The 24,786-nt window shown below is 34.7% G+C and overlaps 1 protein-coding gene across 2 annotated transcripts in view; it reads left to right on the top strand.

The window, feature by feature from the left end:
- Positions 1 to 24,786, top strand: part of LOC106662279 (rap1 GTPase-activating protein 1) — a 378,158-nt gene that overhangs the window by 77,720 nt on the left and 275,652 nt on the right. The window lies entirely within an intron of this gene.

The following is a 24,786-nucleotide window of genomic DNA, read 5'->3' as shown; positions in this document are numbered from 1 at the left end:
AATAAAGATCATAAATCTTTTTAATTTCAACCTACTCATAACAAAGATTCTAAGTGCGTCATATTATGAAATTACTGCAGATGTAGCTCAGTTATTATAATTTAGTCGCCTGCTGCAAACTGCTACAAAATTTCGAATATCTAATTTAATTTAATTGTACAATCTCTTATTACCGATTCATTTAAATTAAAAATAGATTTTCTGGCATGTAAAAATGGTAGAAACGTGGAAGGAAGGACGTGTGATAGACAGTTTTTACCATTTGATGAATAACTGTATGATAAACGAGTCAAGGAAATGTGTTTTTGGCTTTAAATAAAATTCTTCGTCAAATGTTTGACCATTAATTAATTAAATTCGATTTAGGCGTTGACTTATACCATAAAAGGCAACAGGATCCAAAAGATGAACAATTTGTAAGTTTTTTGTCCTTATTTTGTAGAAATGGAAATGTTAGGATGTTTTAATTCTACACATTTGACATAAATTTGAGCATATGTGTGTATTACTAAATTAAAGACTATTGAAAATGAAAATTCCAAAGTTTAGATTTGGTAACCGGTAAAAAAAGTGCAATTGAAATTGTAAAAAAAGTTTATTATTGTAAAATCATTTGTTTTAAAAAAGTTTAATTTTTTCAACGATTGAGATTTTAATAGTTAAATATATTGGTTTTTTCACACCTATTAAACGGGTAATAACGTACTTTGACCTATAATAAAACAGCCTACCTGTATAGTTGATTTCGGTCAAAAATGTATCAAAATTGTCTATTTAAAACAACAGTTTAAATTATTTGTCATTTCAATTTATATGACTGCCAACGGACGTACATAAATACTGCTTTCGGGCATATATTGTAAAGGATGCCACGTAGGGAAATAATATTTGGGACATTTCTATAGAAACAATTAAGATTAAATTGATCTTGAATGGGACTTGAAAAAAGTTTTAAAAAGTGGAATTTTACAATTTGAGATAAGTTTTTTTATATTGAAAACAAAAATTCGCCAAAAAATACTTCAAGCTGAGCAGAAAAGAAACTTTGGTCGCCTTTATGCTGTGGGTCGATCATTCATTCTTCATAATATGGCCTATAACTAAACTTAACTTTAGTTTATTAAATGATTGACACGTGGAAAGATATTATTTTAAATACAATCATAAAATCAGCAGTAACATCGTTGCATTAATAGACAAGAAAAGGTAAAATTAGACCCTATTTCCACTTCTCGATCTCGTTGATAAAAATTAGCAAGTTTCGACCGACTTAATTACAGACAAAAACATACCAATAAATTCGTTATTTGTGCCGATAATTTGAACATTTGTTCTTTAAAATCTATGTCTCATACCTTTAATTTATAATTAAAAAAATATTATTATTGTTGTTTTCAATATAAACCTTTATATATTGGAGTTTGGTCAACTCAAACATTAGGTTCAGAGTCATTAGAATTTTTTACGGCCTGCTTTCTTGTTATATATACATTTAATGTATATAAAGCAATTTTCAACAATCTAAATATTAATGAAGAAATATAAAAAATTGGCTATAATGACTGCATATTAAGTGTGTTTTTGTGCCACTTCGAAACCTTGAATTACTGATGACATTCCCTTTTTGTGCTTGGAGCATGATGAATGGCGGGTCTCACTGCCATCATGTTAATTGTCATGCTGTTGAGGACGTCTTTCATTTTGTGGCTGTGTTAATTGAATTTCACAAACAGGTTTCAGGTGCAAATTCATTAAATAAAGAAGGGGTTCATTGAGTGACCGGAGGGAAATGGGACGATCGTTCAAACAATGACCCTCGGGTTCGAATGCTGTAATCCCGTGATAATGTTTAATGTCATTTTACCCTTACATTCCTTTTCTAGTTTTGTCTCAATCGAAAGTTTTGACGAAAAACTCATTCCAATGATTTCTTGGTGTTCAAATTTATCTATTAATCTCCCTCTCCTTCTATCTCACTCTCAATCTCCCGTCTCGTTAATTTTAAGAGAGGTCGTTAACTGCCTAAATTTGCGAGATTTTTTAAAATAAAATGATATTCATTGAATCATTATTTCTCTCTCTCTCTCACACACACTCACTCACACACTCTCTCTCTCTCTTTCTCTCTCTCTCACTCACTCTTCCCCCTCGTTAATTCGCGAGATTTCTTTTTTAAAAAATTGTATTCATTTATTATTGTCTCTCTATCTTAAGAGAGATAAAATGAAATAGAGAGAGAGAGAGGGAGAGGGAGAGAGAGAGGGAGGGAGAGAGAGAGAGAGAGAGTGAGTGAGTGAGAGTGATAGAAATAATAGATGAATATCATTTTATCTCGCAAATTTAGCCCGCTAATTACCTCTCTTAAAATTAACGAGGGGGAAGAGTGAGAGAGAGAGAAAGAGAGAGAGTGTGTGTGTGTGTGTGTGTGTGTGTGTGTGAGAGAGAGAGAGAGAGAGAGAGAGAAAGTACTGCAACTCTTTGCAGGTCCTGGCCACCTACATATAAATAAAAAAAGCAAAATTAGTTATTAAGTTATTTTTATGCTTATCAGTCCGTATGTGAATCCACTCTGTCTTACCGTTACTATTCTCATATTAACTTGCCCATAATTCTTCTTATGTGTAACATACATCTTGACAGTCGAATGATATGTTGCCGCTTCAGAAAATGTCTGTGTTTGTTATAAATATGTTTGGTTTTATTTGATTCTGCGCCAGAATAGAAATATTTTTGAGCTCGCCAGGCCAAATAAAATCGTGCGACAACGTTTCAATCCAAATCCCGGGGCTACCGTGACTTTGACTCATTATCTGCTAACGGTGCCCCAATAACGGTGTGGAGTACTTTCCGACCTGTGACATAACCGGGCACGAAGTCCTGCAGAACTTCCTCTCCCGTGGGACCCCCCGCGCTCTATCCGCTTCCACGATTCCCGGGGGTGGCTTTGGCAATCGATGTCCCCAATTTTACTCATCTGTGAGCAAAATCCATTGTGATAAATTTCTCCTCACAGCAGCCTATCCGAGGAGGCCGTATTGCGCAAGTGGCTCAACTGAAGGATCAACAAGTGGTTCATTGTTCCCTTTTCATTTGTTTCAATACCGAGGTACAATGCAGCCGAAAAGAACTTACCTACGCAACCAAGTACTTCATAAGCAATTTAGCGAACAATAAGCTTTTACTCAATTTTAGCTATGTTCACAATGAAATAAGTAATGCTTCTAGTTTATTAAATAATATGGGAGTGAGTCGGAGCGAGCGAGAGCGAGAAAGATTGAGAGAGAAACTTTTCAGAGTTGCTGTGACAAATAGGCATATCCACTCTCAACATTACTGCCATTGACGTATTCATAAGATTTCATTTCACGTTTTGCTTAAGTTAACTGGCCTGCATACTGTAATATGTTCCTAGAAGAAAAAACATTACGGAGTTAGGATTTCACGTTGGTTTTTCATCTGTAAGACCCATTTGAATAACTAATATCCATCTTAATTCACGGGCCGCAATTAATTGACAGATTAGGAATCCGACTGGTTTATATTATTGTGTAAATCAGTCGGAGCGAAACGGGAGCTATTAGGGCTAATGGGAACGGGGCCTAATGCGAGGAAAAACTGTGTCGAACAAATGGTCTTTCCATGAGTAAGATTCACGCGGATGAGCAACCAGTTGGCAAATAAAGTAGATCTAGTACTCTTTATGTAAATGGATAGCCACTTCTTTCTTTCAATAGTTCTACTAGGTAAAAGAGAAGTTAGTGGGTCAGCCGCTTTCTTGCGGTACTAATTACCCCTATAGGTCGTGTATTTTCTGGATAGAAGCATTGATTTTTTGCAACTTGCAATTAACGAAAGTGCTCTTATTGGGCGCTAGTCGAGTTCTTGATATCCTGCTTTTTCATTTTTAATCTGACAAATTGTAGAGTTCAAATGGAAAATTCCATAAATAACATGGAAAAACGTCGTAAGCGAGCGTTACCATTCAATTGGTTTTCATTGATTCTAAGCAAAAAGGTTGAATTTACAAACCATTCCATGTTTCTGTATTTAAAAAAAATACTGTAAGTTTTAAGGTTTATTTTGTCATATTATTACTTGAGCTAAAAAGATAATAGAAAAACTTAGGGTGCTTAAGCCTATAATCTTTGTTCTGTTATTCTGACTACGTGCTCTGCTTAATTCCGTTTCATTATCTTAATTACTTTTACGCTGTCTTTCACCCCAGTCTCCGGTAAAAACTATTTCAATTGTTTCTTTGCATACTTTACATAGCTTTTTCGGCAACGTGTGCTCCTATATAATATGGATAAGGAGTTAGCGACCGTTGTCCAAGACAGACTCAACAAGAACCAAACTATCTAGGTACATACATATTCTCAGCTAGACAAGCTGCATTGAAGTCTTAAGACACCAACTTCAACTCAAACCTGTTTTGGGAGTGCTAAAGGTAACTCTGATGTGGGCGTCAGGACACGAGGGGATTAAATGCAATAAACAGGCTGACAAACTAGCAAAAGCAGGAAAGTTAGGAATACAAGAATGTAAAAACACTAAAATGGACGTTGGATGAATTCACCAGGTACAAGACTATCACTCTTTCTCACTCTCTCTCTCTCTCTTTCACTCTCTCCATCTCTCTCCCCCTCTCTCCATCCCCCCTCTCTCTCACTCTCTCACTCTCTTCCTCTCTCCTTTCTCTCCCAATATTCATGTCATGAAACAGTAGAGATATCGTAACATGTCGTATGTGACTACAAAGCGTTACCTCGGAATCGGTACAGCCACTTAAGAAATAAGCTTAAAAGGAAGTTCATGAAAAGAAAAGAAAATGTTAAAAAAGTTAATCAATTATCATCAATATAATATTGTTAGATCCTACTTGCAAGAAACATCAAAATATATTAGTCGCGTTCATTCATTTAGACTTTGTTCTTTGGTGCAGCGAGACTAAGCGCATCCAGCATGTGCAGTAGCTGGCTATGTTGGCTACGATTATTAATGTCTAGTTAATAATGCTAGTTATTAAACAAATGGATTTTAACACACCAAGCATTTTCTAATTGACTAAGTGACTAATTTTACAACCTGGATACTTCAACATTCTCCCAATAGACAACTCAATTAAGGAAGATCTTAAAATAATGTATATTTTATAATATAATGTTTTTTTCCGGTTGAAGGAATAAACAGCAACCAGCTGTTTCCAACAGCTCAATAACCAAAGACGATAAACTTAGACGGGTCATGGTTCACTTGGCCCTCTTCTCCCTTGGTACGACCTCTGGTTAATTGAGGGCGAACGTTTCCCTTTCATCAATTGACATCTTGCGCTAAATATTTTCCGTTCACTGGGCAAAGCCGTTGAATAATGACAGAATAGGGCTCGCTGACGCGCGTCTGCGACCACTAACGATTGGGGTATTTATTGTGAAGGAGTCTCATCTAATTACAATCTTCGGATGTCATTAGTCACAGCATTCAGTTTCATAATGAGCCTTCCCGTCTTGAGATCGTCCGTTGAACGATTGATGACCTATCATGAAGATGCTGAAACGAATCATTTCCGACACTCTTCACATTAGTGCATGTATTGTTGAGTTGATCTTTATACTAATTCGTTACTTCCTAGCTAAATCCGGTTTTTTTATTTTTTATTTTAAAGAATGGATGATTAGTGCCCAACAAAATCTTTTAAGGTCTTGATGTTTTTAATGGTTTAATTGCGATAACTTTTGATAAAATCCATAGATATTATGAATTTTAACCATCCCAAAAGTTTTTTTTTTTTTTTTGTGGTAAAAATTTGTGTTTAATAGTTTCACAGAGTGCGTAAAAAGAATCTGAATTTGTCTATCAAAAACCATTTTTTACATACTTTCGGTCGTATTTCATAGCATCTTTTGTGAATGTTAAATGTTTAATATTTTTCATACAACCCTGCGTATTATTTTCTCGTTCTAAAAAAATAAAATCAACTGATATATATATATATATATATATATATAATAACCTTGAAATACATACACGAAAAAGAAAGAAAAATTTAATAATTACTTAAATTGCTTTTTTGTCGGCTCATTGCTAAGAACGAAAGATATATGGTCGAAGTATTACCAACAAATGTTTCATTAAAATCAGTAATGTCACTTCCTAGCTTCACCTTGTTAGTGTGAATGTGGAAGATGATGGACATTACCTTTGTTGACATTTTCAATCGTGAAGCAACCACGAAAGTGAAAATAATTAAATTTATTTTCTGTCCGAACATTGATTCACGCACTCTAAAAAGCCGATGATAAATAACTTTCGCTTCTGTACACAGCGGAAAATATTGTAAAATAGGATTTGATCGGCTTTCTCAACTGGGACCAAAGTTTTAAAAAAAGTGGTGAAAAGAATTTCCCACGCTATCGCACACCCACAAGAAAAGTGACAGAAGTCGAAAAATTATAAAAACTAGATTATTCATTTTTTTTAAATATTCGGGTGTATGATACTGCAGGATAAATTACATCAATGTAAGTGGACTCTTAGCTAGGCAACAACATAGTAACAGTCTCCATTCGCAAAAAGGGGCATGTTCTGTGACCAGCTTTATAGCATCGGTGAAAGTATTTATCAGGAAAAATGGCACATTTCTTGTTAGGTCGGTTTTCTTCTTGTTTAGTGAAGGATTTTATGTAGCTCTAGAATAACTTACTGTTATAGTAATAACCGACACATCTGAATTAATACTCCTGCATATCAAGGGATAGTGCTGATAGTTCTGGCTCTTCAGATGGAAGTATAAATGTTCAACTTCAGCAGGTCAAAAATGTTACAGAAAATCAAAATATTGTAAATACTGAATTACCACAATTATATTTTATGGGATAAAATAAGATTGCATGCCCTTAACTGAATCTAACCGCATTCGTAGTTCTTATGCTGCGTTTTTCGCTTCATTGTAAGAGCAAAGTAGTACAAGTATGTTTTTCGTAACGGAAATTAATACCCTTACAGTCATTCATCGACCACCATTATCGATAGGTCAAACTAACATAAATTAATGAGAGCCAATATATGCAAGAAATGTGTCATAATTCAAAAAAGCCGTACTTTTTTAGGGGTAGTACAGTTAGAGTTTTGAGTTTCGATTAAGTCTTGGACAAACGAAAGACAATATTGGCAGATCATGACAGTTTTTATTGCGAACAACCGTAGTGGCGAGTATTTAATACATAAATCAAAAAAAGGAAACTTCCATTTGTCTCTACCGTAAAATTTTGTTTTGTTGTGCCACTTTTCTTGCGGGTGTGCTGTATAAAACTAAAAGATGGCTGGTAGAAAAAAGTTTTTAATTTTTCTGTAAATATCTCAAGGGGAAAAATCATAAAAGAAAATCATGAATAATGCATCCAACCTGTGTACGGAAAACTTTTTCTAGAAAAACACAATTTATAAAAAAAATTCATATGCATATTATTAATTTTTTTTAATAATTTTAATTCTGTTCTGTAATATTTTTAAGCCATATTTGCTTACTAGTCATAATTGACCATATTTATTTAGAAATCGTGAGATGCGGTCTGGTGTGATGTAGGTTTCAGAAAAACATTTTCTTTATCGTGCCAACGTTTCGATCTTTATTGAGATCATCTTCAGGGCTCAAAGTGTTTGTCTTCTGTGTAATTGTGCCATTCTTGCGAGTCGTGTCGAGAGTGCCCACTAATCACCACACATTGATCATATTAATTATTCCATGCTTTTTATCTTAGGTTTTTCGTTGAGATGAAAAATTATATCTCGAGCGGGATTCGAACCCATCACCTTCGGCTCAATACACCGCTGCTCTAACCACGATAGCTCAAGTGATTAGAGGAACGGCGTATTGAGCCGAAGGTCGTGGGTTCGAATGCCGCTCGTAACATAATATTTCATCTCAATCAAAAGCCTTAGATAAAAAGAATAATATTTTAAAGTTTAAAATTAAAATGAATCGTTATGTGTTTGATCGACATATTTTGTGTTATACTTCTCTGCTCATCTACAGGTTTATAGAATCCTGTCTTAGGTCTTTGGCCCATTAAAAATTTCCAAGTCTCAAAAAGTATTATGATTTATCGAAACGGCCGAAGGGGCGATTAGTCAATGAAAAATACGACGAGCTAAGGAAAGAGATTCCGACAGGATCCAAGGGCGCTGCATTCTTTTCCATGGGACACTCGTTGAAAAATGCTTTTCCCTTTTCTCATCCCGTTTTATATGGAACCGAATAGAAAAAAGAGACGTCTTAAGGAACGGGACGAGGTGGGGAGCCGCACATTGTAAATAAAACCCTGGTATAAAATTTACCGACTGGAAGGAAGTTGGAAAGAACTGTGTTGCTCGACGCCGGATCGGTATTTTATCTCCGGCCCCTGACCTTCTTCTTTATTTATCGTGCAGTGCTGGAGCCTCATTCCTGGATATATGGCTGTTTGCACTTCCCATTCTGCTCCGGCTGCGAGTGGACGTCCGGAGAGTTACGCCGCCCAAGCACGGAGTTTTGGACTCGGGGGCGTCCAATAAATTTAAAACAAAATCGAAAAGGGAAAAAAGCTACGCACAAGATTAATGAGAATGCTACATTGTGTAACGGTCTTGTTCATCAATTATCCTTTGAGAGTATATACGAGGGAGTATATTTCTTCTGACAAACTCCTATTTCCAAAATAGCTTCAGACGTGTATGGCTAACGACTACAGTTTATTAATGGCAGAGATCACTGTGTATCATTTTTATTTTTGATTTAGGAGTTGGACATAATGTACTTTTGGTTGGTTCTTTACAGGTTGTCCTGTGAACAAAAGTCAATATTTAAGGAGGTAATCGTATATGTCAAATTGAACTAAAAAGTCCCTATTGCCTAAAGTGTAATGATTAATTTGGGATATTTCACTTTTCAGGTTATTCAGTCTTTATCCGTGAAGTGCCTCATCACATAAAATGTTAATCCTACTGAATTTATTTACACCAATCGAAAGAGTGTAGAAGTAGTGTTATTATTTGTTCTCGTTATATTAACCTTAAGCAAACAAAATACAAAATCAGAAGATAAACTTTTACAAGCTTACAAATTCCTTGTCTAAAGTTTAAGATTTTCTTGGTTCGGTAAATGCTGACAGATGTGGCGCTCACAGAAATGTTGACCTTACGAATGCATAGCAAATAATGTACGCTTAATGTATTCTAATTTCAGTTGTCACGAATCTAAAATTCAAGTACGGTAAATCTGATTTTTGGGTTACCAATCTAAACATTAAGATTTTGAAACTTCTATTGAAAATAATGAAGGTAATGCAAGGTAAAGATAAAACTCTTTAGGATCCAGTTTTGTTAAGAGATGTTATAATATATAATATTTAGTGACCGTTAAGTAATGATTATTTAGAAATCGAGAGTTGTGGTCTGGTGTGACGTAGATTTAGAAAAAAATTTTCTTTACCGTGCCAACGTTTCGATCTTTATTGAGATCATCTTCAGGGCTCAAAGAGTCTGTTTTCTGTGTAGATATGTCACTGATGTGTGGCGTGAGAGAGACACTCTCAACACGACACACAACAGTGAGACACTGAGCCCTGATGATATCAATAAAGATAAAGAACGTTGGCACTATAAAAGAAAGAAAATGTTTTTCTAAATCTACATCACACTATTTTCAGGAAACGATATCAGGCTTTGATTGTTAGTAAAGGCACATTTTGAACATTTAATTGAATTTACAATTTTTTTTCATATATTTAATTTTGAATTGAACAGTATGTTTTGTTTACTCATATGTACTTTCATAATGTTTAATATAAGTTTCAAAATCTTAACGAGTAATTCTTTGGAACTATTAGTAACCGAAAAATCCAATTTTGGGAAATGAATCGTTTGAGAACCTAGCCGAATGGTTGGCGTATTAGACTCTCGGCTTTTGGACCTCCGCGGCCGTGGGTTCAATTCCCACAATTGCCCCTGGAATTTTCTATCGAACTCCCTTTCCCCATATAAAACAACCAGCTAAGAACCATTCTCTAGCTACTTGGCTACTATGGAAATCATAAGTTCATAAACAAAGGACAACGTTTTTGTAAGTGCCGTATTACCAACGAGTATGGTATTTACAGTACCAAAAAAATCTTGCTTATACTTTAGGCAAGAACTTTCGAAACTTGTAAAAGTTAATTTCCTAAATGATTTTTTATTTGATTTCCTTAGAGTTACAATAAAAAATCGATGAATTCCATAGGATTTTCAATGGATTTTCCATTGGTGTAAGCAAATTTACAGTAGGATTACAGAAAAAATACGAGGGACTTTATGGACTAAAGTTATGAAAGATAGTAGCAACCTGAAAATTGAAATATATCGAATACACTTTAGAAACAGACTTTGGACAGTAGGGACTTTTTAAACAGATTTGACATATAAGATCCTGAAGTACTGATATCTATTCACACCCCTCTGATGTTTTGAAAAATTTAATTGCTAGTATGTCTATTAAACACTAAATATTCAAAATCTTAGTTTAGTTAGGCCAAAATGGAAAACTACAAAATAAGAATAAAATATTTAGGCCATAACCTCATACAACATACAAGATTGAAGTGATCCTAGACCAATCTTACCTATCTAATTATCAGAAGCGATTGTCCTCGGTACGACACTTAGGTATATAACACACCCTAAATCAGCCCTCCCATCATACAAAGCCTTTTTATTATGCCGCTGGCAGTGCAACTACCGATTTTTTCATATTAGCTAGAACGGATGGGCCTTCAATACTTTTTAAAATTCCTAATCATCTAAGTAAATTTGGTATATTAGTTATAATTGAAAACGTTGCTGTAATGATAAGCTCTAAAGAAAATTTTTCATTTACCATTTTACTACTCCTTTCAACACTTTAAACCTGCTGAACATTGGGTGGAACAATATTCGCACCCACCAAAACCATTCATAAATCGCTGTTAACTACTGAAGAGAAATTACATTAACATTTTTAAAAATTTACTTTTCGTTGATTACACTTTCGTAAGAGGAACTATTTACTACTGACCTGTTATAGTAAGCCTGTAAAAAAATGAAGATGACCAGAGTGGGACCATGGATTAGAAGTGTAGTCTTCTATTTATGTATTAATGCGTGGATATACATCATTAAAATTTTAATAAGAACAATAAAAACAGGATAAAAATTTTTCCAAACCGATGTACTAAATAGTCGATAAAATCGGTAATATTTGACTTAATCTTGACATTTTCGGTTCGTTCTTACTTTTTTTTTTGTTTCGATTAAGACCACTTTTTTCAACCTACTGACAAAAAACATAATTGGCTTGAAAGCCAACCGACTTAAACGTATTTGGTTACTTAAGCCATTAAGAAATCGACACGGTTGATCAATAGCAAGAAGCAGGAGATGATCACTTTGGATCTAAACTAGTGACTAATACTACATCTGCCTACTTCAAATAACTGATAAAGTACCTTTGTCTATTTTCTACCCTAATGAGCGAATGACAAATGTACGATTTAAGACCAAGAATTAGCGAACTTGAAAATTACTTTTGATCAAACCGCTACAAAAACACTAGCGATTTGCATGCCGTCCTACTTAATTTTCTAAGTTTGCCCATTAGTTGATCGACACGTTTTGAATTTCAATAGCGAGAACGGGCTCACCAAAGATGATCACTTATGATCAAACTTAACTCATAAGTCATCCAGCTTAATTTCCCAAGTTCATTTATAAATTAGGTCTTGTTGGACATTGCGTAAATTTTCTCCCGTCGTCCGATGACGAATTTAAAATAGCGTCAATAGGCGGACAGGAGATGGATTGTTTCCATGATACTAGTCCACCGGCTAGCAGCTCGTACAACGTATTTACATAATTTAATGTTTATTTATGTTAATCGATCCCACAGTCCTTAATGCTTTATATTATTATATTCTCTAAAATATTTCTGATTCTGATTCCGTTTTTGTGTGCATTAATTAAATACCTCTTATAATTTTTAAATTACATTTATTTGTTATTTACAATTGTAAATACTGTATTAAGTAAATATTTTCTATATATGTTGAACGTGTGATTGTAGTTGACCAGTGACAACACTACTTACACACTGAAACTTTGATATTAGTCACTCGCTGAGATTCTTTCGGGGCAACTTTCGCTTCAATCGTCTAACTATCGTACTAGTGGACTATTTTGGTTGGTCAGCCAATGCTGTCACTCAGTATGATGAGTTAAGAAGCGAGGAGGTCTTGAAGCCATCGTCATTTATGGAGACGTGGCGGGTTTTCAGAATGGAAAAATGTAGATAAAGCTTGGGCTGTATGATTAGAAATGATCAAAAACTTGGCATGGAACTTTTAGAAAAGGGAACAGTTCAGCTTATTGACAAAAATAATGTTAAGGTTGTGGATGGTAAGGTTAATGACTGGTAAGGAGATTTGAAAGCTTGGATCGTTTCTACGCTAAGTTAAGCCCATTTCTAGCAGCCCAGGGTAAATCAATTAGTCTTCCTAAATTCTTATAATTGCACCTTGCAAGTTAGGAGGTGGTAAATTTGGGAGTACTCTACTTGAAAGTGATGGAAGTAATATTTATGGATGTTGGGAAGTCATTAATGTAACAACAAAAAAGGGAAGCGGGTTGCTTGAAATTGAGAGACTCCAAAAGTGATAGATATGAAGAGAGAATTGGGTCTTACTGTTTGTTGTATAGATTGAATTCAATTGATTGAATAGAATAAATTTAGGAACGTACTAATTGGGTTTTGAGCTTTCCAAAGCGATATTGAAGGTTAGTATAGTAAATGGGTCGATTAGGTCGAAAGCTCTGTAAATATATAATTAAATTAGCGAGGCCTGTATGCAGCAGATGCCAATCTCTGGGAGTTATGGCCGTATTAGTCGATTAGATCCTTGATTACATTTAACCCATTAGAATAACAAATTAATGAGCGGACCGTTCGAATTTTTCAAACGATTCGCCAATCTCTGGCTTGGACGTGTGCTTCAATTGCCGGCACTTAATTTCGGACTTCCCTCATTGCCGGGTCAACGAAAAGGAACAGTTCACGTACTTCCGTCCTGTACCGTCTTGGCTCTTCCGGAAGGCGTTCTGGGCCGGTTGGTTTTGACGGGATGTCATTTTTTAATTTTAGAAACCCTCGCCCTTTTTCGGGGCGGAGGCCCGTTGTTTTATCGAGAGCCGTTTTAAAGAATGAACGGAAAAGTCGGAGCCCCCTGGAAGGTCGGAGATACACATGAATTAGATATCCGTGGAACGCCGGCTCATTTGAATAAAAGATTTGCCCTTGAATCGCTTCATTCCCGATATTGAAACATTCAATAGAAAAAATAGAAAACAAAAAGTAATTTGTATTTTAAGACGAACTTGTGTCGACGTTGCTCGTGATTTTTTTTCTTTTTACAAAACACTCCTTTTTTCCAATATATATATATTTCTTTCTAAATCCACGCTTGAATATATAAATAGAATATTGCAGATTTCATATATTTTTACACAAAATCATGAGCCCTGAAATCATAATGATCCGCATATTCTCTTTGTGTTTTGAGTTGTTCGTTTCACAGTTTTCAATTGTTCTCGAGTTCGTCCTCCTAATGATGTCCAAAATTAAGCATCAAATTTAATAGTTTTAGTTTAATTATTTTGTATTAATTTTCTAAGGGTAGATTGTTTTTAAAAAGTATATTGGAACCAAATTATCGAAATATATAGAGACCAACTTTTTTGTATAAGGCTAGAATTAATTACAGTTATAGATGGATAGGTAGATATACATTTGCTTTACAAACAAAAGAAGAAAGTCTACTCCAAAAAAAGAAAGATATAAGTATATGAACATATAATTAACCTTCTACCGGAGGTTGTTGATATCATAAAAACAATATTGAAATAAAATAAATAAATAATTTAAATTGTTTTAGAAAGCAAACGTGCATAAAACCAACAAAACAAATTATATAGTAGTAAATAAATTAAACAGAAAAATACAAAGGTGAAACTTTAGGGAGCAAACCAGAGATGGATTGTGCTATATCAGAATAAACATAAATCGATGCGTATTCAGTTAGTCTGATTAAATTGTATTCAAATTAATCATAAATATAACCAAGGTGCTGTCTGCATAATTGCATTATTCGATTTTATGTTGAGAAAAGCGAGAATAGGTGAATCAGAAAAATCACCAGATGTGAATAAAACTTTTGGTAGAACTATACTTATTACCTAAAATGTGTTCGACCCATTTCTTTCAACTTTGCCGTTTACGTGGTTATTTCAATTAAGAGGTTAAGTGAACTTCATGGTGCCCTAATTTTGTCGTAATAAGTATCCACCTGCTCTGGGATTCTAACCGGAAGCTTTACCTTACAATGATGAGTCGTCGTGCCAGCAGTTTACATAGGTGCCCACTGGCGTCCCTTTTTTTATATTTTAAGTCCAGATTATATTATAACCATATTTCAATTATTGTGAGATTTCTTAATGTATGTCCTAAAATTTGGTGGTTACCGATTCTGCTTATCCCCGCAAGCCTGGTCTGTCAGACGTGTCACCTTCTTCAGTATGATTGTGTTTATTTTGTATATCTAGTCCTTTTCATAAGTGGATGAAATGATGATGACACTGCAGATGTTAGATGCAGATGTAATTTTTCAGGGTATGGTATACTGCGCCCTTTAAGAGCTATTGTATCCCCCGTTCTCTGCCTAAAGCTCATCGGTGAGTCCTATTTCATCAAGAAACTTGATAGGCCCGGTTGAAGCTCTTCTATGGTCACATTATACATCTCAAAACATTTCCTCCTGCGGGCTAATGTAGCTCCGCAGTTTGTTAGTGAATGTGTTGGTGTCTCTTCTGTCTCCTAGCAGAATCTACATGTGCCATCTTGGATTGTTCCAATTTTCTTTAAGTGTTCATTTAAACTGCAGTGTCCTGTTAGGAATCCTGTTATGATTCGCAGTCTGTTCCTGCTTCCTTTGAGACATTATGTGATTTCTTTCTTACCAAAATTGGTTAGAAGATTCTTGGATTGTCTATGTCCAATGAGTGAATTCCATTGTTCCTTCATTTTCTTTTTGTCCTTCTGTCTGAGATATTCGTTAATATTTCTATGCTACAGAAGGGTTCGGGTCCTATCAGCGGTTTGGCAGCCCCTTTCTTTGCAAGGGTGTCCGCTTTCTAGTTGCCTTCTACTCCCATTTGTCCTGGGACCCAGCAGAGGCTGACTTTATTCTGCATACCTAATATGTTTAATTTGGTTTTGCAGTTCAGCACCATCCTTGAACTAATGATACTTGAGCTTAGTGCTTTGATGGCTGCTTGGCTATCTGTCATGATAGCTATTTTCTTGTTTTTGTACCCTTTATTTAGATTGAATTGGGTACATCTTTCAATTGCATGAATCTCAGCTTGGAAGATACTGGTCCAAATACTCCTGTCCCTGTACCTTCTTGTGTTCTATCTGTGTACCAGAGGATGGTGCCATTTTTAAAGGAGTTATTTCCCTTTCTTTCCCATTCTTTTTGGTACCCAGATATATTCGTAATTTTTGGTTAAATTCAAACATCCTGTTCATGTCGTCTCTTGGAGCCATGAGTGACGGATGGTCTTTCCATAGTTTGTTGCTGTCTCCCCATTTCAGTTTTATTCCTGTTGGAGGTTTCTCTCTGATAAAGTTGATGATGGTTTTCTGCGCTGTCCCACTGCAGATGGTGAAATTTCATACTTGTCGTAGTGTTCAAGGTTCGTGATGGTCGCGTAGTTTGATTTTTCGTCATTGCCCCTGCTGTTCTTTGTACATCTCTTTTATTTTATGTCCTGTATGTCCGGTATTTTCTCTTTTCCATGTTATGACATGTATGCCATTGTTCGCCACACAGCTCTGATATTCAGATCAGGATGATCGGTAACGATCAAAGTACAGGCTTATCACACAGTAGAACACACAGAGAAATCTCATAATTTATCAAAATATAGTCTTGGAAGTTGTTTTCGCCGGTGCCGTCAAGATTGACGATTTATGATTTAGATCGCACAACACCTTCATCAGCCATATGCTTTATTATGTAAATCAAATATACAGAAGTGAAATTCTATACATATAATAACTGACACTTATTTGAAAACCACGTTCCTTTTTACCTGTCATCTAGTCGCGTTCAACTCATCAAACTTAGCGACTATAAAACGTTTGAAGTCAGAAATTACAAACGATCCAGTTGCATTTTCTCTTGCGAAACACAAACGTTGCGAAACATAAAGGCTTGTAAACGTGTTATTGTTAACATGGAGATTGATAGATAATTGGTTGTGTAAAGCACACATGTCTACTCTATGACTTTCACCATTTCTGATTAATTTGTTAATCTATTTTTTCTCCTTGAAATACGTTTAAAAGTTATCGATATCGTGTAAATTGTTGTTTCATAATGTGGGAAACCAGATTGGAAGGTTAGTTAAGATTGTTTGAACTTTCACCTCTGTATACACAGGTTATAATTTTTTCATAGTTAAAGAAGTAAATTAAGAAAAATGTATGTTCAAATGCGCATGATAGTCTAAATTATTATTAAAATTACACTTGACAGGCGTTTGAGTTGTTTTCTGTTTATCCTGAGATGATAATGCTTTGAAGGCAAACTTGGCTAAACACTAATACATAAAATAAACAGATGAAACATGAAACAGGAAAACGTCTATGCGTCAATTTCGTTGCTCATGAGGCCTTGTCAACTCTCTGAAGAATTTGAAAAGGTCCTACCCGCCTGTACTATTTCAACAATGGTGACCATGGAAAACCTACGGTTAGCTCAATTTGCATTCAATTAAACAAACCGTGCTTTGGTTTTTAATAAAATCGATTAGGATTTGTCTTACTCGTTTATATTGTTTGTCCTGAAGCCAACTTATAAATCACGGAAGAGAAGAATGAATCATTATTCGTTACTTTAATGGGCGCTAGTAAAATTAGAGTTGACAAAAGCAAATACTTTTTGACAGGAAAACTGTAGAATTTTATGGAGTGTTTTCTGTCTATGTTGTGCATGTTTTTCAAGGTAGATTTAAATCGTAATTTTTCTCACCTATAATTATATAAAGCTTAAAAGCTGTTGACGACATAGGTCGAGAGAAGAGAAATTCAGTTTTCTAACTGTTGTAATAAATTTTAATATGGACAAAATCGAGAGGAGTTATAAATTTTCAAGTGAACATCAAGAAAAAATTGCTCCGGCGAATCCAGCACAAAAACGTGTATTTTTTGTCTGCTATTAAGTTCGAATTTACGGCTTTAAATAATGTTTAAAATTGATCAGATTTTTTTAAAGGAAATTTTTTGATATACATTATCGGGATCGTCTTTTGGTTTGTATACATTTTTATTCATTTAATCTTATTTAAGACGATCCTACTTATTACTTTCTTATTCAAAGTTTATAAAATAAACCGATATAACCTTGAAATACATCCTACAACTAAGGAAGAAAGCCATATTTTAAAAATATTATAAAAATTACATAACATATTTTTGTTCTCGTTCTTAGGGCTCATTGGCAAAAAGTTGGTAACACAAAAAAAAATTTCTCCGTATACAGCTTTCTCCTAACTACGATTTTTAATGGGTATAATAAAGTAGAATTCGGATAAAGTGTAATAATTTTTAAGTAGAACACCAGAAATCGTCGAGAAAAAAATTCCGCGGGGAATCCAGCCCAAAAATATCTTATTATTGATTGCTATAAACCAATCTCAATTCTTTTTTACACCAAAAATATCGTTTGAATTACTTTAGTGGTAGTTTTTCGTTTTAGTGACTTTTTATGTATCCAATCTAGTCTTATGTAATGTTGCATATCATTTTCATATCCTACGTGAAACATCAAATTACTACTACTACTAATTAATAACTGTTACAAAATTTTGAAATACACTCACAACAAAGGCAGAAAACCATATTCGAAAAGTGTAGATAAGTTACTAAAAATATTTTTTCTACCGCTCCAAGGACATATTGGCAAGAATGCTTTGACATGTGTCTTTCGATCTAGTATAACCAAAAATATTTCATTAAAATCATTGATTCCTCATCGGTAGTCTCCCCTTGTAGGTCAATAAAATTGAGATAAGTCAATGTAAAAATATCTTATAGTAAAAATTTTCAAAACTGATTGTAAAAACAATAAAAATACGTTAATAAATAATTGAGCGTTTAGTTAACTTAAATTAAAGGATTAATATACCTTTGTACGTGTAGAAAGTTATAGAGCAATTAAGAAATCTAGTTAAGATACGTTTTTCTAACTATAAATAATAATAACTTACAACTCAATTATTAAATTAACTCCACTTTCTAAATTTATTAGCAAACAACGTGTATAATCCTGAAAGAACGATGCATTTTTAAAATAATTGTGAAAATACATCATTTTTAATTAACGAAACTATTTTATTTCTAATTTAGTGTAGAAAGCACCAACTTGAAATTAATACCTATTGCAGTTTTGCCTGCGTCACTTTGGTGTTTTGGCGGTCTGAGGTCAGACTTGGTTGCCCTGCCGCCGAAGTTAGGTTCTAAGGATTGTCAACAGTAATCTCTGCCCCATTGTATGCAGTTTTTAAACATAAATCACAATCTCATTCTTTTCTAAATGTATTTCTCTTCTTTGCATAATAATTCACTCAATTAATATAGTGGTAGAGTCAATATTATGGTCGATGGCGTACTCGATATTCCACTATTGGCCCACACAACCTGCACATTCACTCTCAATATACATAAAAGAAACACACCAAAAACCAGTACTTTATGTAGTAATATCGCCCTCGGAAAGTCGGAATAGGGGCCCCAAAGAAACGCCACCGTTCAAAAACGCAATTTTCCTATCGGACGGCGTTTCTACACACTATATATAGCCAAGCAAAGCCAGACACATACATGGGTCGAAATGTTGTTCGTTTCTCAGTTGTTTTTTTTTTGCTATGATCAAAATGTTCGATTTAGTCTTTTCCTTAAACGTTCAATTATTTTTAACGTAAATCCCAGTATAATTCCGTTCTCGTCACGTTCTCTTAAAGAACATTGGTGCGAGTTGTATAAAATTTCTGAAGATGAGAAACCCAATTGGACACATTTTAAGTGAAGGTTTTCTAGAAGACATAAGGTTTTTTTGTCTTCCAATGGCAATTGTTTTCCTTTTTACTAGGTCAGACATCTTCAGCACATCTGCTTACTATGTAAGTGCTAAATTAGAATGGTAATTTCCTTGCTCAATAGTTAAACTATTCATTGATAACATTATCTTTCAGTCGACTTTTTTATGTTAATTATTTAAAGTAGGTCAAGATATGATCTAATTGTTATCTGGTTTACAATCATTAAACCGCTCGTATAGTCGTAATCCATACGTATAAGATGTCATGTTCCTTAACAATCACAGTAAAGAATCGTCAGGGTTTCTGATCATACTGTATAATAAATTAGCAAATACAATGGTCGAATTGATCAACGGTCGAACAACAGAAGAAGATAGTCTCGAGTTTTTAAATCATTCAATCGTCTGGTCACAGGTAGGACAAATATAGATTTAACGTGGAAAATAATATACCTCGTGAACTAAAACCCAATGTTTTAAGAATTACCTTTATCGATCAGGAAAAAAAGCCAGATTAAGGGTCGGGCATTGTTAATCCACCAAGGGTCATCTAATGGCACATGAATTCGCATTTGCTGCTTGCTGCAGTAAAGTACCTGCGATTCATAAGATATGAACCTATCTGCTTCAGTCTATATTTTTTATTTTATTTTCAAGAAAAGCCATACTATTTTAATTTTAATTTGTACTATTTGATTTTGCGCATAACGAAAAATTATATGATCGCTACGAAGTAAATATTTTTAGAAAAACACCCTCGATTTTTCCATGATGAACAGTTTTTATGATACTTGGTATAGATTTACCCAATTTATAGAGAAAAAACTTTTGTAAGTTTAGTCACAGGGCGGTGATTTTTGAAATGCTTTAACATCTTAACTGTTTCAATTTTATAGGTTAGTGCCAATGAAGCGGCTGTCAGTTAAACTGAAAGGGTCCAGTAGATTCTAGAATAATTTTAAATTAAAAAATAATTTTAAAGTAGATTGATGGGGCGTCTGTGGCCGCAAAGGTTTAGACTTTGACACGGCGCTAATCACTGTAAGGTAAAGGTCCCGGGTTCGAATGCAGGGCCACTGGATACTTACAAATGGGCTTTAAAAAAACAACAAAAAAACACCGGCACCCGAGGTGAAAACCTCTGTGGTTGCGAACCCTCGTTCAAAAAAAGGTAGATTGAAAAGGCGATCTTAGTTTTGATGATTTTTCTGTGGCAAGTACTTTTTCTCCGGAAAGTCTTTTAAAAATCATTCTTCTCAACGGAGTGAGTTGTTTCAGTTTTCTTTTATTTTTTCTTCTTTCATATCGCCCATGTTTTGCATCTCATAGTAACATTGAGATAAAATTGTAGTAGTGTATTATTTAAACTGCATTGCTTGACGAGCTTAAGGCGCCATCATTGATTTTTTTATTTGCATTGAGATAGAAAAGTACGATGCGCTTTCCTTTTTATTGTGCCCAAAAAAATGCTAACTTTTTGATTAATTTTCCGTGATGAGGTGTGTCATAAAACTTAAATTAAAAATTCTCCCGTTTCGTCGTGTTTTATAAATTGCCCATATCATCCATTAAGATTCAGCAAATATGGGTAAAAAATTATTCCATAGTGGTCGCCAGTAGGTTGTTCCACCCCAAAAGCCCTTTTCCCCAGCCCTTTATTGCCGCCGTAAAGACAGGCCAGCAATTTTTATTGCCACCTCACACGGGGAAAATGTGTTATTCAAATTGGTTGTCTTATTGAAAACGTCCTGGTCGACGCGTACGTGCAGTGTCAGCGCGCCCACAGTTTCTCCGGCTGTATGCAAATCGCGGTATGTGTCGTGAACGACTTTCCTCGTATCTCACTCGGAAGGAATGGAACGCCCTACGGGGAAAAGGGAAAAGGGACAGTGTTCCAAATTTACTAAGTCTGAAAGGCCCGACTGCACGACAAACCTATTATGATTTTATGCGTTCATAATTCGCGTCTATTGCTTAATCGTTGACCTAGTTGCAATAAAATAAGCATTTTTTTTTAAGTTACCACCAGCATGAAAATCACATAAATGCCGCAATTCCAAGCGATATGCTGGATAACGCACACATAAATCGCCGTTTGTTATAACTCCACCTTTAGGAGAAACTCCGATTTCTGCCCGCTGAAGTTACTTCTTCGATGTACTAGACCAACGATTATTTCAGGAAAATTATAGGCCCTCTGCACTGGAATAGCATAACAGGCCAAAATTAGAGTTTCCCCTTACCTCCCACCGTTTTACGAAATACGACTCGAGTTGCCCCGGTGAATTTGTCCAAAATGTCTGAATTCTGAATGAATATCTAAAGATTGAAAAAAGGTTGTTCTTTACGTAAAATGCATTTGTTACACTTACTAATAGTATATACTACAATACAGTATTTACTAAAATCGATCGTTATATGCCTTCTTCAGTCTTAACCAGATCTATGGACTATTGATCCTAATTCATGTCTTTATAAGCTATGCGAACTTAAAATTAAAATATTACTATTAATTGAGGTTTTTAGTTGAGATTAAAAAGTCAATGGCACGTGCGGGATTCGAACCCACGATCTGTCACCTCAATCTCAACCAGATCTATGAAAGATAAATCCTACTTTATGTACATACAAGCGGAATACACTCGGAGGAATTAAATATAGCACGTTCATATGTGCCAGTTTTCTAATTTCTTTAGGCGTTGGGTCTTTTCAAAATGGCGGTAACATATCCACTTAAGGTTGTATATTTCAAGTCTAATGTTCCAATTTTTTAGCTTCTTCGTAGCTCTATCGTCAGATATTTGTTAATACGTTAATCTGTGACTTTTCTCTAAGTCTGCCGACTGAATTCTTCTTTAAATATAATTTTTCTGTAGCTCGATCTTCTCCTACATATTATCCTATCTGTTCTATTTTATTTAGTGTCTTGTCAGCCAAGTCGTTTTTGAAACCATCAGAGACAATCAAACTGCAAGTTTATCCCTACGTTTCGGAATAGACTTGTACTGCTTATGGTACCACACCACATCCAGTGCACTCTTTTTCAGTACTAATTTATTTTGTTTTACTTTATGCGTATAATTTCGTCTGCCGAATTGGCCTTATATTGGATTGCGTATATTGGATCAGAACTCCACAAGATCTTGTAACTTGTATGAAAAACAAGTTGATTTATACCACTGGCTACATAGAACTGGTTTTATCCTGTATGCGTTATCTACGATTTTGTTTCACACGTTAGGAGAAAATTAGGCTAGAATAAAATCTAAGATCGGAAAAAGGAGTGCTAAAATTCACTGTTCTATCCAAACTCTCTCAAATATTTGGTCTGTAACTGAAGATATGTTCATATGGCTGGAATGCCATGAAATTGGAAAATGGATTATTTTGTAAGAGGTCTAGTTTAATAAAAAACATATTGATTTGTTTTGGATGAAAAATTCATAGATCGGAGGATAAATATTACCTTGATGGAATATTAAAAAACCAAGATGGAGAGCAATATTGATATTTATAATACTGGATGAAGGCATTATCATTTGCGCATAAACATCTTAATTGTAGTGAAGCTTTTTTTAAAAATATATTTAAAAGTTTCCCTTTCATTTAAATTAACGTGAAATATCAGGAAGTGAAAATTCGGAATGTCGGCATTCTTTACATGGTAAACGAAGGATATTTTCGGATTCGCTATTTGCTATCTTAAGTACCCAACTTGGCCGCCTAAACTGCATTGTTTTGAAAGAATTTGTATCGTGAGTAATAAGGAAGCCCGGCGGGAAATGCTTAGCCGTTTATTCCTCATAGTCGAAGGTCGCCCCCACGCCTTTTCCGCGCATAGCGCTTTTAAACAGTCTAAGGTTCACCTAAGCTCTGTTTTGAAACTTGGCCCACATACAGGCGATTAGCTAGCCGGATGAGACGTGATCCGATTCGTTTGAAGGCGAACGACCCTGAAAAAGGATAAAGCATTCCATTCCTCTCAATTTGACTGCTTTTTTTTAACTTACAGGCCAACATAATTTCGGGTTCGAGATACGGTTAGATAATCGCTAACAGCTATCGGGAAACTATGGATAATTTAAGGAAGCAATAATTATTGTACAATAGTACGGGGAAAATAAACCACAGAGAAAAATTGTGTTTTTAGGTTTGGATCTTTTGATTTTTTCGAGTTTTCATCTCTTCTTTGTTAACAGATTAAAAAACAAATCAGACATAAATAAACAATGTCCAAATTTATAGCTCATATTAAATTTATGGCGATATTAAGGAAATGACAAGCGAGGGCCTTCTCGTAACATAAATCTCCGAATAGTTTTCGTTATAGCCGTAGATTTATTCATTATGCATATTCGAGGTGTGGAAGAGGCGTTCGTTTAAAAACATACATTCGATCTCCAGTGGCTCTCAAAAAACAAATATTAAAAAAATATACAGTCCAAAATCTCTGACTTCCAGCTACTCTCAAAATTGAGCCAATTAGCTGTTCATAATTGAGATATAAGTGCAGGAACCGGGTAATGGACGACCATCAATTAACCTATTTTGATCCCTATTGTAATTAGTTTCAAAAAGATAGGCAATTTTATTACATAATTGTTCGATAGGCGATTTAGAAGCAGAACAATTATCAGCTCAGCTTAATTTCCGGAAAATAATAACATAAAATTATTAAACAATTCATGAAAATAATCATCCTTTATACGTTAAAATGTAACAAGTAGTCTCCAATATCCACTGTTGTAACTTATAGCCTAGTAGCCATTTATGCTCTTTGGGCATCATAAACAGTTCTCAATTCAAAACTGAAAACTCGGAAAATTTACGCATTACCGTTCCGTGAAAATTCATCTGTCTGTGTGAGGTATGCATGACCGGGTGCATATCCATGCATAATGCCATACCCAACTCCGCCCCATCAGAACGCCTACTCTGCCAGTTTAAGCTCACCGAGCAAATAATTTCGCCGAGGATCGACCTCCGCCAGAAGGCAACTGTAATAAATCAATACTTTCCGCTACCGTCTTTCCAGTGATAGACACCTGGAGTTATGTTGTCTAAACATGTCATTGGTGATGATGATCTGAACGATTAGTATGAATTAAGAGTACGCAGATTCAGTAAGGATTTTTTGACTTTTAACCCACAGATAACCCTTGTATATTTTTTTAATATTCATCAATTTCTGTTAAATTATTTATTTAAGTCTTACTTTTTATGAATAGTTTTCAAGTCATTCTATTACTTGAATATCATACGATTTCATTCTTCAAAAATGATCCATTTTTTCCAAATAAATCGTGACTATCTAAAATATTTTCGATTTTAAAGATTACTACCCGTTCCAAATCGAACATCCCATTTTATTTCTGAGATTTGCTCAAAAGAGGCCTTTTTTTACCATTTGTACACCACTTTATTTTAACAATTATATTAAATACTTGTCATTTCCAGCAAGAATCGCTTGAATAACATTAATTATATAGATCTTTATGGTTTATAATTAGGTCAAATAGAAATACAGCTAAATCTAGCTTAGCAAAGCCGTGTCAATCGGAGTCGGCAAAACAGCCGAAGGAAGCCA

Source organism: Cimex lectularius, unplaced genomic scaffold (genome assembly GCF_000648675.2).
Source record: "Cimex lectularius strain Harlan isolate CLEC.00 unplaced genomic scaffold, Clec_2.1 scaffold122, whole genome shotgun sequence".
NCBI lineage: Eukaryota > Metazoa > Arthropoda > Insecta > Hemiptera > Cimicidae > Cimex > Cimex lectularius.
The sequence above is the reverse complement of the archived record's forward strand: the minus strand, read 5'-3'. Positions and strand labels throughout refer to the sequence as shown.